We start from the raw sequence: 15,715 nt of genomic DNA on the forward strand, positions 1-15,715 counted from the left end.
ATACTACCCATTAAAAGCAGCAATAAAACTTTTATGTTCATGTGAAACAAAGCACAAAAGATTCTCCACCCTTTAACTTGTATCAATTTCGATATGAAAGAAGCATTTTCCAGGCAAGAAGGGAATCTGAATTTAACTTCACTATTACGTGCTTTTGGCTTTGATTGTTTGACAGTTAAACCACTTCCCAAAATTCTGTCCTTTTTTCTTATTTTAGCATTATGAAACAAAAGAGAGGAAAACCAGTTCATCTGCATTGAAGAGAACAGACAACTTTGGAACAAATTTTCTTGGAGACTTATTTGTTATTGTGTATGCCACAGAAGAGAACAACTGTTTCTACTGTACTATTCAGGATCTTTTACTCTTGCTGCTGGTCAATTCATTGTTTTAATTCGTTGATGCTCTGGCAAACTTTCAAGTAGATCATGGGAGAATTTTAAAAATGAAGCATCCATTTAGAAGTCACACAGTGGTGATATATATACAGAGCTTCAATTTAAACCATTATTGCATACCATCCTTTTCCTTTTGTAATAATCTATTAAATGCTTTCAAGTATGGAGAAGGAATAGCAACCTGTAGATCTGAATGGAGCCCAGATGACCTATAAAATACATCCTGCCTCACTGCCTGACTAGCTCCAGCTCTCATCTCTAATGGTTACTATTGTTATTCTACCATTCAGACAGCCACACACATCAATTATACATTCTTCTGGGTCACAAATCCATTTTCTCAGGCAACATTTTTGTCTTAATGCATGACGCTTCCTTTTCAACCTGTGACCAAAGTTGAAGGTCTCAATATTAAAAAGATATTTCTTTTTCTTAAACTATGTTGATAATCATAAGAACAGCTTCATGGAAATCAGAAGGTGCAGCTTTTTGAACTATTTGGAAGAGTGTGTTTAGACCATATAGTGTCCCTTTATTACAGCAAATGTATTAGGCAGTACTTTGTGCTTTAGGTGAACATTTTTGCTTTTGTTCTATTGGTGCCTGGCAGCACAGCTATAATTAAATGTCCCTTGCCTTCTCTATTTTATGACACTTACAATTCAGTCATCTTAATTGGACTTTTCCTAAGCATATAAATAGCTGGCTCAAGAAGCAAAACTTTTCTCAGTGAAGCAAGCTGAAACCTTTCACAGTGCATTATCTCAGTGACTTCTTTGGAGTCTTTGGCTTATATTTGCCTTTTTTAAAGTGATTATGATGACAAAAGCTTCAGATAACTATCTGAAGAAAGTCTAAGACAGGACTCCAAATTAATTTTTTTTTGCATATACTATTCTCACAAACAAACCACTCATTATTTCCAAAGGGGCAAAGCAATTTCAATTTCATGGTTGACAAAATAAATAGGGGAGGGTAACACACCACTTCCAAGGGTTTCTTGCACATCAGGTATATTCTTAAACTCAAAGTGAGAAATTCAGGGTAAGAGTCCTGAAGCCTCCTCAGCAAGATGTGAAGGCCAGGCCTCAGCTTTGTCCAGGCACAGGAGCCAGCAGCACCCCAGCAGCAGCAGGGCCTCACCTGCAGTCCCAGGGGCTGGAGGAACACGCCCAACCCACCACCACTCACCGCAGTGCAGAGCACCTGCCTCAAGGAGGCTGCTTCTAGCTATGGGATGCTGACACCAGAGACACCATCAGTTCAACCCAACAGGTTCAAGACCAAGTCAGTGGAGCAACCCCTGCAGCAAAACTGTTGTATTTTCATCATTTCCAAGCTCTAGTCTGAGCAGTAAGAGCCTGCTTTGCTGGCTACAAGATTAGGCTCCTCTCCTGTAGGCACACTGGGCACCACAACAAAATTATACTATGTTTAAGTCATGCAAACTGACCTACTGAGAATGGGTATTTGAGATAGGCAGTTGGTCTTGTAGCTGGGTAACTCCACAACCAAGGAAAGGATCCATTCAGTGGCAGACACAAGCACCTGACAAACCAGAACAAATATGCAGATAACTACAGAGAAACAAAAAGTGCTTCATTTCCATATAGAGGTACACCCATAAGCATTCATGTTCATATAAACACACATTTGAGTACACACACACCAGCAGGCACAACCCTAAACAGGAGCCTGCTAACTGGTCTTGTGCTTACTGCTGCCTCCATCCATCAGCTGCTTTCTTAGGATAGTACTGCAGTCAGAGCCTTGTGCATAACCATACCAGGCTGATCCTGAAGCATTCTCATCATATGCTCAATCCCTGCTGCCATCCTCATTGGGCAGGTCCAGCTTAATCGCCCAATAAAAAGCAGCTCTTCCCTTTGGAGACCTATGGCCAGGGGTGGGGCATCATCAGGCAAATCCTTTAAAAAGTATTTTCATGTTCTCTTCATTCTTTCTGGGGCCTAAGTCAGGGTAGGGGAATCATTTCCAAAGCTGTCTTAAAAAACCTTGTCCTTTTCAAGCCTAAACAGAGGCACGGGATGAGTTATCTTAACTCACTTGTCTTCTTGTCCTGGTTTCTCCTTCCCCTGGATCAGCCAAAGATGTCACATCTCTCTGAGGATATCAATGTAGAGAGTTTGCAAGGGGTTTTACTCCATGTTCAAACATGTACTGTTTACAGGAAAGCCAGTGCTCAGCATTCAGGATCTGCATTTTCTGCAAAATTCAAGAAAGGGTCTTCAGGTGCTAGGGAACATGAAAGGATGGCAATGGAGCTGATCTCAGGCACTTTATAACCATACCAGGAGGACCATATTAATTCCTAGTCTCTGGCCCCTGTCACCACTCTGTGCTTTAACTCATCCCACATCAAGATCATTTTTAAAGAAAACCCTTGGTTTACCCTGGTGAGGAGAGAGGCAGCCTTACAGGGGAGCTGAGGTTGAAGGGATGGCCAAAACTATGCATTCCTGCATTTCAGATGGTCACAGGCTTTGGGTCTTTAAAGCAGCCAGTGGGAACCATTTAGCTGAATCCTGTTCAGATCTAGGAAAAGTAACATATAAATGTTATTTTAACATATAGGTTTTTGGTTGGCTGGTTTATTTGTTTGTTTGTGAAGGCAAGGGGGTGTGCTAGGTTTAACTTTATTATAACTAAGTCTATATAAATGCAAATACTGTTTTCATAGATATAATTTCATAAAGCAAAACTACCCACAATCTTTAGCAGTGAAATTCAAGTGGCAACTGTGACAAGTAAAGAAAAATGAATGCAGTTAACTTCAGCCATTCCTGCTCATCTGAAAGCTTGTGTCAGTTCCTAAATAAGCTTTTCATTTCCCCTATTCAGTCTGCTGATCTTTGTTGATTTACAGCATGAATGAACATGGCACATTGCAACTTGTAGAGTATATTTTTCCTAAATAATAAAACATTTATTGCAGACCCATCAAGCCTGCTAGTAGCTTTGAGTTATTATTGCAATGAAGTACCATGTTAACAACTCATTTACATTGTTGCAGAAGACTCTGGGTTAACACTATTTGTAATTTAATCCCATTCATGAGAGAGGACTCCCTAAAACATATCTAGAGCTGATAAATTACAATTTGATGGTATTTTTCTAATCAACTGTTTTTCAAGATGAAGCTGCCTTCATCAAGTCCATCCCACCCCTCACTTTCCCTGCTGAGCAATGGCAGCTGAGCAAACCATTTCCACATGGTGTTCTCGGCAAGCTCCAGCCTCAGGCTCTTCCTCTGTCAAAACAAGAAGAAAGTATATTTAGTGGAGAGCGACAAAGATCTTATCACTTTGGGAAGAAAAGAATTTGTTGGGCAGAGAGTGAGGTCTGTATTCTGGTGGCTCTTTGAAGGTCTGACTACGGCTTCACCATCGGCCTGGGGTGGGTGCCAGCCTCCAGCTGAGGAGGCACAGGAGCACAGGCTGCCAGCGTGTGCTGGGCAGCAGCCCCCGAGGGCAGGGCAGTGCCCAACACTGCCACTCAGCCCAGCTGCACGGGCCAGAGAGAACAGAGGCACCACACGAAGGTGCTTCTGCCAGAGCACTCGCACATTTTGGATGATATAATAACAATAACTATGATAATGATGGCAATAATAATAACAATAATAAATTATTAACAAATAAAAGAATCCCCCAGGAAGTACATAATTCTCCACGTACCAATCAGAAATTATCTTTTTAGTCAGAGATTAGAATCAGTGTAACACTTCTTTCCAACAGAATCCCCTTGGCATGGATGATGCACTGCAAAACCCATCTTTACATGAGTCCTGCAGCAAATGCCCGAGGCCACAGTGAGGCCAGAGTCAACACAGCAGAGGGAAGGACACGATGTCCAGCACACAGGGACATGCTGTGACAGCCTCTGGAGATGGTGGCAGGGTGTTAGAGAGGGCACAAGGCACACAGTGAACAGCAGGGCTGTCTCTGCAGTTCCCTGCTGCTCTGCCATGCTCAGCTGTGAACCAGTGCTGCTGACAGAGCTGCAGCACCGTGCCCAGCCCAGCACAGTGTGCTCAGAGCAGGCTGAGCCACCCCAAATCTGATGGGTATGGACTCCTGGGAATATGCTGTAGGATACCCTGTGTCACAGGATACCCAGGCTATGACCACTTCTGCATTGTTACACTCTTGTTTTGACAAATACCTGCAGCCAAGCAAGTTACTGCTCCTGGTGCCTTGCAGGCTTGGGATTTATTTATAAGACCCCAAAAATAATTTTCAACAGTATTGTTTCTACTTCCTAACACTTAGTGCTACTTATGAGAAATACACGCTTTCCTGAATATAACTTAATTTTGTATCCAATAAATCCAAATTCTTCTTGCACAATCTTCCATTTCTATCTAATAAACTGGGAGAGACAACATCACTAACTTCTTTAACTCTCTTGGGTACAATCAGAGTACCCAAAATTTCACCAAATTTTGACCAAGTCCTGTCTAAGAAATACTTTTTACTACATCATCAGGTACCCAGTCTGTTCCTGAGATCATTCATTAATAATTTGATTCCCTCAGTCTTTTTTTTAAAGACATTTCAAGCGAAGTTCTTAGCATGCTAAAGTTTTCTGTCATTTTCTAAGTCCCTGAAACTGCTTATAGTAGAGGGCAGAATATTATTTCTCATCTATTAGTTTCATTTGCAAAAACATTGGGTTTAGTTGGGTTTTTCTTTCCCTAGTACTCCAGGTTGAATATTGACTTGATTAACTTAAAAGAGCCTCCTACTTCAGTTCCATTTCAGTCTCCTTCCAGGGGCTGACTCTAAACCAGAAAATGCACTATTTCCCCCAAAACTGAACAAGCCAGAGACTCTGTCCTACCACCAGATTCCTGATTTAATCCAGCACCAGGAGCCAGATGTCCCAGGCACAGGTGACACTTCCAACAAACGTGTACCTGCTCTCCTAAAAGGCATCAGTGAGAGCAAGGCCAGCAGAAAGCAGAAACCATGTGGCAAAAACTGTTAAATCTGTTAAATTTCCCATTAGTTAGAAAAATATTCCTACATGCAAAATCACATTGCTCTTACTCAGCTAAAGTTGCATGGGTAAAAAATACAACCATAAAACCCACATGCTACCACCTAATGGTATTAAGTAATGGTAATCTGACATAATTTCAATGTCCCTTTCACATCAATATGCTTATTCTGCTTTATTTCAAATAAATTACCTAGTTTAAAAAAATATTTGAACCATAAGGCACAAATAAGTGAGCATTATTGTTTGCTGGTTGACTAGATAAGGAGTTAAACATCTAGAGGTGAAGTGGAGGACAATTAATGTACTACCCTGCTTAATTATCGCACAAGGCCCACTTCTCAGGGAATTTGAGCTATTATGATCTACTCCTACAAATAAATGAGAATTTTAGCTCTCAGAGGGTAATGCATTAGTTTTGGAAATAATCTTTTTATGAGATTGTGGCTTTATCAGTTATGTTTCAGAGTCAGTATAAACACTTTGTATCAGAGGAGAACAATTTCAGACTGGCTTGTAATTTTAATTTCTGCACCCATATTCTTTTATTTCACTTTTCCTATGCTCTTGTTCTAGAAACAAAAGAAAAAATTAATTTGCATCCTTACATCTTTTCACAAAACACTATCATAACAGAAATATTCAAATAAAAATAGAAATCATGATTCAAGCAATACAAATTATGTATAAATTGGTTTCCAAAACAACTGAACACCCAGAAAAAGCAGTCCTGATGATGCTCAGTGGTATCCACACTGGAGGGTAACTCAATCACAGCATCAAAGACAAAGAAAGAGGAAAGGATATTTCTTTCAGAATTTCACCTGATGTTGTAAGACATTTGTATTTATTCCATTCTATATAAAAATATTCTTTATGGAACATTTACTCTCAAATTCTTTGAAACTTTATCATCAGAACTGCTGAGTTACTATAAAGCTGCCCAGTTTCAGAGCTTCATATTCACCTTTCCAGCAGACAGAACAAACCTAAACATACACCAATTTGAAAGCAGCTTGACCACAAAAGAAAGCTTTAGGAGACCCAAATAGTGGACCATATGTGATATCAAATGGGCAAGCCATTAGCATCAGCTGTGAACATATTGTACCAACTGGGAATGAAAATAAAACATTCAACTACCAACTGTTATAATCTGTAAATAGTAAAACCAATTCCTCTGGGTTCCAAAAATATATGAATAGGGTGACTCATTGGGTCCCCATTGTCCTGTTCATAGGTAATGCAGCAGATTTGCTCCTAGGGAAAAAACCAAAAAAAGAAAAAGACAGAAACTGTGGTTAGTGAGATCTGATATTAGCAACAATATTTGTATATTAAAAGACTCTTGGGCTTTTTGAAACTATATCTAAATATTTCACATTAGGGATAAAAAAAATATTCTTTTGAAGCAACTTTTCTCTGTACAATGTAAAACATTAAAAAATATCCCCATTGCAAATTATGTTGAGAAACTGGCAGAATACTAGAAAATTTATAGAGGGCACCAAACTACTGAGAATTCATTGTACAGCTGGCAAGTGCACTCTTACCTACTAGTTGCTTCACATTTAATAATGCATGTTATGAACAGATGGATAGAATGTCAATAAGGCTCTCTGTATCATCAGTGGTAATGAAATAGTGGACTTTGAATGCTTAATAGCACAGAAAACAAAAAGCCTAGAGGAAATTTGTCAATGTCGTGCATGCAATACTTCAGCAGTGCTTTAACACTGTTAGTGTGAGGCCATATGTTTCTTCTAACAGGATCTACTGGAGCTGGGTGCCAAAAAAAGTTTGACACATTTTTTTTAACTCCTACAACATGTTAAGAGCAAATACCCTGTGAATCAGGCAGAGTAGTCAGCAGAAGTGCAATATCATTACTCTTTTTTACTCTTTTCTCAATGAAAAGAAGTTATGGGAAACTTACCAGTAAACATTGTTCTTTATACCTGTTTCAGAAATACATTTGAGAGTAATCTCTTGCAATTAAATATAGAAATATAGGCACTAACATGTGTTAGGCAGTAGATCTTGTTGTCAAGAGCTGAAGAAGACGTGAATTTAGAAAATACTGCAAGTAAAAAAGAAAATATACATAGCAGCACCTAGACATCAGATACATAAAAAGGAATAAAATAGAAAATTGTCTTTGGAAAATAATCTTATTCAAAATTCAGCTAAAATAAAAATTTTCAGTAAAAATTCCTTGGAATAGTCAGAATGAGGAGATAGCAGCAAGTGGCCATTCTGAGATGCAGACCTGGGAATATGTGGGAATGAGCCCACCAGGCACAGGCTATCTCTGTAAAATGGGTGGACAAACAGCAGCCTGGCAGGTAGCACCTACAAAGGCTGCAAGGGCACCTGGAGTGGTGTTTCCAACCTGCACACTTTCTGGGAAGCTGTCCTCAGTATTTCAGGAGGTGTCAGGCAGCTGTGGCAGGTAAGCCTCTGTGAAACACTGAGATCTCAAGTTCCATGGTACAGCTGGAATCCCAAGCATGAGAAGTCAGCAGAAATCAATGCAAGTTTAACTATTGATTCTGGGAGAACAATTAGACAAGCACTGAGTCTCTAACAGTCTGAAAACTCCTCAGGAAAGGCTCAAGTACTCTGAGCAGAAAACCAATACTTTCTGCCTTGTGACTCACTCCTAAGTGACCAAACTCTCCATCCATGCCCTGCTTCCTGACATTGTCTCCTCAAAACCTTCCTGGGCTGCTCCAGTGCTACACAGTCATGATGCTCTGAGGTTCACACCATGCACGTCAGCCAGGACACCCCAAAGTGTCCCTATTGATTTCAAAGCAACCACACAAGGCCACTGTGGGATGGGATCTCTACCACCACTGAACTCAGCTGTATAAACATTCCTTGTGTTCAAAAGTAATTAGAGAAGTTTGACAGACAAACACCATTCCTTAGAAAACAAGCTAAGAATGACAGCCAAAAGATGTGTAAAGCCATTTCAATTTCTTCCCCTTTCCTGCAAACCAGAACACTCATAATTGATAATAACAAAAAAATTTTGCATTAAAAAGAAAGTGATTTTTTTCCAGCTGCCTGCAGTTTTTTTGGTCTGTATAGCACCAGTACCCACCAGCATGCAGCAGGAGACTGCAGCTACTTCCTTGCAGAGAGGACATGCAGAGAAGCAGAGCCTGTCTCTCAGTGGTTTTGGAATGCACTGGTTTGCCTGTGCTCTCAGCTGGATCCCTTCCTGCAATCCTGAACTATGCAAACACAGGACTGGCCCACACGAGTAAGCCCCCTGACAACTTGTTCTCTGCATTTCCCTGCAATAACATATTTCAATTTCTCCTGAAAAAGGAGCTAAAATTCAACCCAGGAATTCCAAATCAGACCTCGAGTTAAGGAGAGCATCACCCTCCTTTCTCTTGCCTTCTGTTTCCTGGGAGGTATTCTGAGTTCTGACCTCAACAGTTTCACCTAACAAGAATGAAGTGAATTTTGTGCAAGCTGCAGAAGTACAAAGACAAAGAATTATGCAGGTTTTCTGTGAAGCAGAGCAGAAAGAGGTGAGAAATTTAGAACCAAGTAGCAGTTGGGGATCCTCACTCACAACTGCAAGAATAACTGTGCGTTGACAATTAGAAAAGCAAAGGGACTTATCTCAAGTCACTGATGAAAATGGACTGCCTATCAGATTTCTCATAGTTGGAATCTCCTGTGTTCTTTGGACCCTGAGAAAGAGAACATTAAGAAAATGTTGTGGTGAGCATCTGACTTGTATGGTTTGAAGGTAAATGTAGTTCTCAGTTTAGAAGGTCTTATGTAGGTTTCTCAAAACCAAAAAGATATTGATAAACTGAAGAAATTTTCTTAAGGGAAAAAAAATCTATAATTATTTAAACATGTGTAAAAGCTATCGAGGAAAAAGGACATAACTAGAAATAATAGAAAGAAAAAGCTTAAGCTCAGCAGAGTATCAGGATAGTCTTCCTGACAGCAAGATGTCTCAGCCTGTGAAATAGTCTCCCAAGGATACATGGAAGTTTTCACTTGAGATTTTAAAAACTAAAGTTGACATAACATTAAAAAAGTGTTCTCAATGAAATAATTCTACACTGGCAAAAAAGCAGACAGGATGATCTATTATGTCTTTTCTAAGTTTTGTCAGGCTTTGATGCTTTAGGAACATATCTTGAACAGCCAAAGGTTATCAGAAAGGAGCTTCTTGAATTAATATGATGAACAACATGATTACAAAGGTGATCACTGTGGAAGCCTATTATAAAGCATCTCTCTAAATACTAAAAAGGAGATGCTTTTCAGACATTGGAAGTATTACTCCAGACCTGACAAATATAACCTCAATCCACTTGCCTTCAAATATATGCTTAGTTTTAAGTATGTCCTTATTTCCCATTAATTTAAAGAAATACAAACCCATGTCTGAATTAAACTTAAAAGAAACAGACTTCTCAAGAGTCTTTGGAAAATTTCATACTCTCTACACAGACCTGGGAAATACTATGAGTAAGCAGATTTAAGCAAACAATACTATTTGGTAGACATGTATGTAAACACCTTTCAAGTCTCCACTGACCTGTTCTGCATGTCCATCTGAAACTGTTCTGTCCTGCCACACATTGGCATATCATCACCAATATCAATATTAGCACATACTGTGTTTCATTCACTGCTCCAAGATCACTGAAAAATAGTTAAACAGATCCATGAAAATAATGAATTGCTGAGTTATGGTTGAGAATGAAAATAAAGGGGTCAGTAAATATAACCTACAATAATTTTTGTCTTGCCAACAACTTATTAAACACTCACATACAAAGTAGTTGTAAACTATTTCCTTAGGAACATTACTGGGGGTAAATCAGGGCTGATTCACAAGGAACTCCCCATTTGTGTGCTTTAAATAACAACATGCTATTCATATATATAAAAAACATCCATCCTCTATATCCATAGACATGCAATATACACCTTAAGAATAAAAATATCAAATATCTTTTCATCCAGAAAGTTGAATTTGCAAATAATAAGTGATTCTACAGCACAGGTGTTCCTCACTCTCTCATCATATTTTAAGTCCTTCACCCACTTCCACTAGGACTTTATCCCAAAATAACTCCCCAGTTTGACAGAAACACAAAACATCTTCACCATCAGTCACAGGAGTTTCTTGCAAGGAGAGAGAGTGGGAAGGAGGAGAATTAGCTCATGGTCCACTCTCCTGCCCATCCCACTGCTCCTTGGGCAGCCCAGTACACCACCACCCCAACAGAGACCACTGCTCCCTTTCCTCCCTCCACCTGGACCCTTCCTACCTTTTCTCCCCACACCCTTTTATTTTTCTCTCTTATTATAAGACTTTTCCCAAGCATTATTACTATTATTGTCTGAGTTTTACAGCTGGCACATCATCCCCTGCTGCACTAAATCAACACTTGTGAAAGCAGCAGCCTTGGAGTGACTGAGCAGAGCTGCTGCTTGCAGAAGTGTCAATTTGGTGCAGCAGGGGATGGGGTCGCAGCTGCCAGAGAAGAGAGGCCCTATTTTATGCCTCAAAATGATAAAAATGTCAGAGGGGAGGGAAATCTGTACAAAATATAAAAAGGGATGTAGAACAAAGAAATGAAAGAAGAGGGGGAAAGGGTTCAAAAGAATGAAGGAAGAGGAAAATGACACTGTATAATAGAACAAAATCACTGCTGAATACGATACAGGATTTTTCTAAGTAGGCACTTTCAAGTTATAAACAAGTCATATGCATATCATAAAATATAAACCTGATAAAGTTACCCTTCTGCTTTGGGGGGGGGAATCTCTGGCTCATTAAACTGAAATTGTCTTAACTACATCTGTGATAGGTTAGGAAATGCTTCCAAGCACAAATACTGGGCATAAAAGGATTATTGCACAGAGAGTTTGATTTTAAGTGGAAATTTAATGTAGAAGACTGAAAATCCTGCATTCAGAAATTTCAATCAGCAAAAGTGAACGAAATTCCATGTTCTGGAGTAAACTTGGGCATCTCTGATCTACCACTGTTTAGAGGCTCCCATTTGAAAGTAGTTACCTATTATTTTGTATCTTTAAAGGAAAATAAACCGAATAAAATTGTAGATCCAAAGGAAGTCCCAATTTTTGCTTCACACACTTATTTATAAGTGAATCTAATGTATATTTCAAATACCATTATCAATAATGTTTTGTTTTTAAGGATTTCCTTTGTTTCTTCTAACCTTTCTTTGGGAGCTGCCACTTTATTAATTTTCCAGTGTGTACTTGCAGTAAGGGAAAATAATTGGGCTACACAGCTTAAACACTTTGCCCTGTTAAGAAAAAGAAAAAAACCAAGTAAGGACACCATTTATCTATTTCCACAGAAAAGTGAATCCACTTTCCCTGCACTGCTGCTGTGCTTTGACAGACCACGGCATCCCAGGTGGAGCAGAGAGGATTCCTGACAAACCAGTGCTCTGCTGCAGAATTGTCTCATTCAAGGCTCACAGCCTCTCAGCTGCACGTTATCATTTGCAGAATTTTTTGCATCCATGAATATTGAAAGTTGCTGCTGGGTCAGTCCTTGGCACAGAGAAGGCCTGGAAGAGCAGAGGTCCCATTTTGCATCAGCAGTTTATTGAGAACCCCAACCAGCTCAGCTTAGTTGAAATGCTGTGCTCAGAAATCCATCCCGCTCCCTTTCAAGGCAATAGCAAAGCTCCCTTTAGTCTCCAAAATTTGCCTCTGTAGGTCACCTTATAAAAAAAAAAAAAAAAACAGCACAGATACATGTAAAGAATGAAGAGTGTTCTTTCTGTAATTGGTCTTGGAATATAACATTAGCCATTTTTCAAAGACTTTTTGGAAGGAGCATATTTACAGGACAGATTTCAAATGTGGTCTCAAAACTCAAACACTTTATCACAAGAATTCATTACTCCCCTTATGTCCACTTCATTTTGCAAAGTAAATTGTACAGCCCTTCAGCTCCTATCACTATTCTGTTGCCCATCTGGCAGTCATCACTCTTTATTGATACTCATGTTTGACTTCATGCTCATAAATCTTGAAAAGATACAACCATTCCTTTCTTCACAATTTGTCAAATTTAAACACAAATATTAAAAAAGGCCCCAAAACCCTCCAGCTTCCAACTATATCAATATTGAAGTCAATATTCAACAATGACTACTAGCTTAGGTATGTGGCATTGTTTTTCTCTAGTGATTAGACTAACAATACAAATAGCACACTAATTATTAAATTAAAACCTCCTCTGTTCTGTTGATAGAGCCATTAGCTGCTAAAAAAGCCACATTTGGGTTCTAGCAAGATTAACACTGTCATCTACGGTACATTATATCAACATATTGATCTATCAGTCCAATTGTACAGCATTCTTCAGGCTTGTTCTAACCTTATCCAAAAAGGCCTCCCAGATCAAGCACAGCTGTTAAATGAGTTACAGCTCAGCCTATATAAAACATTATATGCAAAAACAAGGGCAAAGGATGCACGATAGGCAGGTCATCAATTCAAATACTGCTCTAAACCTACTCCTTGCAGCAATATCAATGTAATTGAAAACTTCTTCATGAACAAATTTAAAGGTAGAACAGTGACATTAAGCAAATTAATAATTATCAAACAGATCTGTGCCCTTTTCATTTACCTTCTTCAGCTGGTAGGTGTTCATTCAGTTCATTGTGTACATCAAATTACAAGACCATCTTCAGAAAGTGTTTGCACAGTATGAACAGTGGGATTACCAAAGACAGAGAGCTATTCTGCCAAATTCCTGTCTTTTACAAGATCTACAGTGTTTCCATGCTTCCTGCAGTAAGAACTCCTCAGTTACTCCTCAGCATTAAATGTTCTTCCCAGTTATTAAAAAAAAAAAAGGAGGAGGAAGGGCGAAAGAAACATTTTAGTATGATCTTTACATAAATCACCTATTTAATGTAAACACATATGGAGTGTAAAGCCCAAGTTCTTTAAAATGGGCCTAATTTTCTACTGTCACTAGTTCTTTCTCCTTGTTTTCCTTCCCTTAAACTATAGACAAAATACCATTGCCAATGCAGCAGCAAGAGTCAATTCAACTATTCCTGGTCCCCTAGGCTTGGAGTTTTGTTCTAGAGCTGCTCTTGCACTGTGTCACCCTGAATTAACAGACAAGAGATTTTCATAGTGCTGAAAATGAACCATGGTTAAAACAAGGACTCAAAAACTTCAGTAATCTCTGCTTTGGATGGGGTGCAATAATAACTGCTCTGTCAAAACCTCCTGTCCTGTGAATTCTGCTTGGTCCCTGGTGTACATGGGTGACAAACATCAGTTTCACTTATCATGACAAATGACAGCTGCTAGTCATGGTGTTTATGGCACACTGATGTCATACCGGTGGGCACAGCTTAACACAATCCAAACAGAGCAGAAGAAAACCACATTTTGGGCTTTAGGCAAAATCAGTGTGTCCTGCTAATAGAACAGATCAAGACAATACAACTGAGCTAATAATATGCTGTGTGACAGCAGTTCCCACAGCTGCTAATGCTGCCACGGCAGAACTTATGGCCTGCCTTCTACAAGTCTTTATTCACAAGAAAAACCAGTAGCAAGAAGCCTACAAGTAAATTTTGCTCTATTACAAAAACTAAATAAATACATTCAAAAAATATTTATAAATCCAAATGTTTGTAACACTGGTTGAATTCCAAAAATTCTCGAAGTAACTGATTTTTTAAAAGTCAGAATTTATAGCCTTAAGGACTGAAATGAGCAGGTACTATTAAGAAATAGTATTTTACACAATTATCCATTATTATGTGCTTCACAATAGCCTAAAATTGCATACATATAGCCAAGAGTACTGTATTCATAGTTACAGGACTTCCACAGTGCATCCCCACACTTGGGATTTAACTTCTAAGGACTGACATGGGTCACCAGGAGGGCAGTAAGAGTTTGGAGGACACCTAGAGACAGGGATGCTGGGCAGAGGATGCCAGCAAAGGACCACCTGAAGCTGTGTCCATCCCACAGCCCCTTCCTGCCCTGCCCATCCCACAGCCATACTGCTCTCTGCTCCCAGACCCATCAGCACAGCTGCTCTCCAGAGCAAAACAGGATCTGACCTGCCTTTTAACCAAAACCAGAGAGGTTTTATCAGCTCCTGCTCCCAGCCCAAACCCATGGCAGGGCACAGCCAGCGGCAATGGCCTCCGATGCTGTTTGGTTCCCGTACACACTACTAGGTTATCTCTAAAATGCTCTTAAGCACAAGGGGGGAAAACATTACCATCAATTAATTCTTAGCATAACGATGATTGTGGAAGTGGAGCAAGTATTTCTTTTGTGCCAGGCGTGTTGCCGTGGAAACAGCAGCAGACGCCGCTTGCTCGGAGGGCCGTGCGGAGGCTCAGGCGCCCCGGGACAGGAGCTGCCGCACGCAGCCTGCAGGGCGGGACAGCAGCACCAACTCCCAAAAACCACTGCAACTTACGCTCGGGCAGCCCTGACCTACTTTGTAAGTAGCAACTTATCGCATTAATTTGCTCGAAATAGCAGATCATTCTGTGTGAAGGGATGAAAAACAAAATCCATCATTTCCACTGCCGGAGAACAACCAAAATGAGACAACTGCACGCCTGTCACTGCAGCTGCAGTTTCTTCTCTGGGGTAACAAACAGATGACCTGCCAGTCTCTGGTTACACGTGTGAGACGAGAACTGAAGCCAGCCCCTCTCTGCAAGCTGAGGGAGAGGCTGGGGTGCTGCCCCAGGCACCCCCCCCTGCAGCTGGCAGCAGGACCTGAGCATCCTCACCCACGCACGGCCCCGCAGCACTCCCCTCACCGAGGGCATCCACAGCAACATTTGGCCACTTGCAACAGGGAAGTTCAGCCGCATTTTGGTTACTAGTCAGTCTACAAGCGGTTTTCTCCTCAAAGCTTATTTGTCCTTCTAAAGGACATATGCACAGATTTGTAAAAAACAAACAAGAAAATTTAATACTAACCCTATGACTTTTTTGTTTTGCTCTTAACAAACTGTTCCTTGATCTTTTCTGTATGATTAATTTTTTGCCTCCATACGTGCAATTTATTTTGTTTTCAGGTTTCTATTATGGATATATTAAACACAGCACATACATACATGAGCATGTTCAACTAGTATTCAGATGGAGGCATAGGAGCATTCCTCTAAAAAAATATCAATATTTCAGTCCAATTATAACAGAAACCAAATCTTCAAATATTAGAGTACAATGTAGCTACCCTAGAGAATAGATATTTG

At 39.9% G+C, this 15,715-nt stretch overlaps 1 long non-coding RNA gene across 2 annotated transcripts in view; it reads right to left on the reverse strand.

Moving 5' to 3' along the window:
• LOC134423052 (uncharacterized) overlaps positions 1-15,715 on the reverse strand; it is a 261,702-nt gene that overhangs the window by 185,712 nt on the left and 60,275 nt on the right. For both annotated transcript variants that reach the window (XR_010028994.1, XR_010028995.1), the window contains exons 8-14: positions 11,815-12,172; positions 10,000-10,106; positions 6,564-9,133; positions 3,623-3,669; positions 2,812-2,954; positions 2,466-2,624; positions 1,852-1,946 (exon numbers count right to left, since the gene is read on the reverse strand). This is a non-coding gene — a long non-coding RNA (uncharacterized LOC134423052). The remainder of the gene's footprint in view (positions 1-1,851; positions 1,947-2,465; positions 2,625-2,811; positions 2,955-3,622; positions 3,670-6,563; positions 9,134-9,999; positions 10,107-11,814; positions 12,173-15,715) is intronic.

Source organism: Melospiza melodia, chromosome 11 (assembly GCF_035770615.1).
Source record: "Melospiza melodia melodia isolate bMelMel2 chromosome 11, bMelMel2.pri, whole genome shotgun sequence".
Lineage (NCBI taxonomy): Eukaryota > Metazoa > Chordata > Aves > Passeriformes > Passerellidae > Melospiza > Melospiza melodia.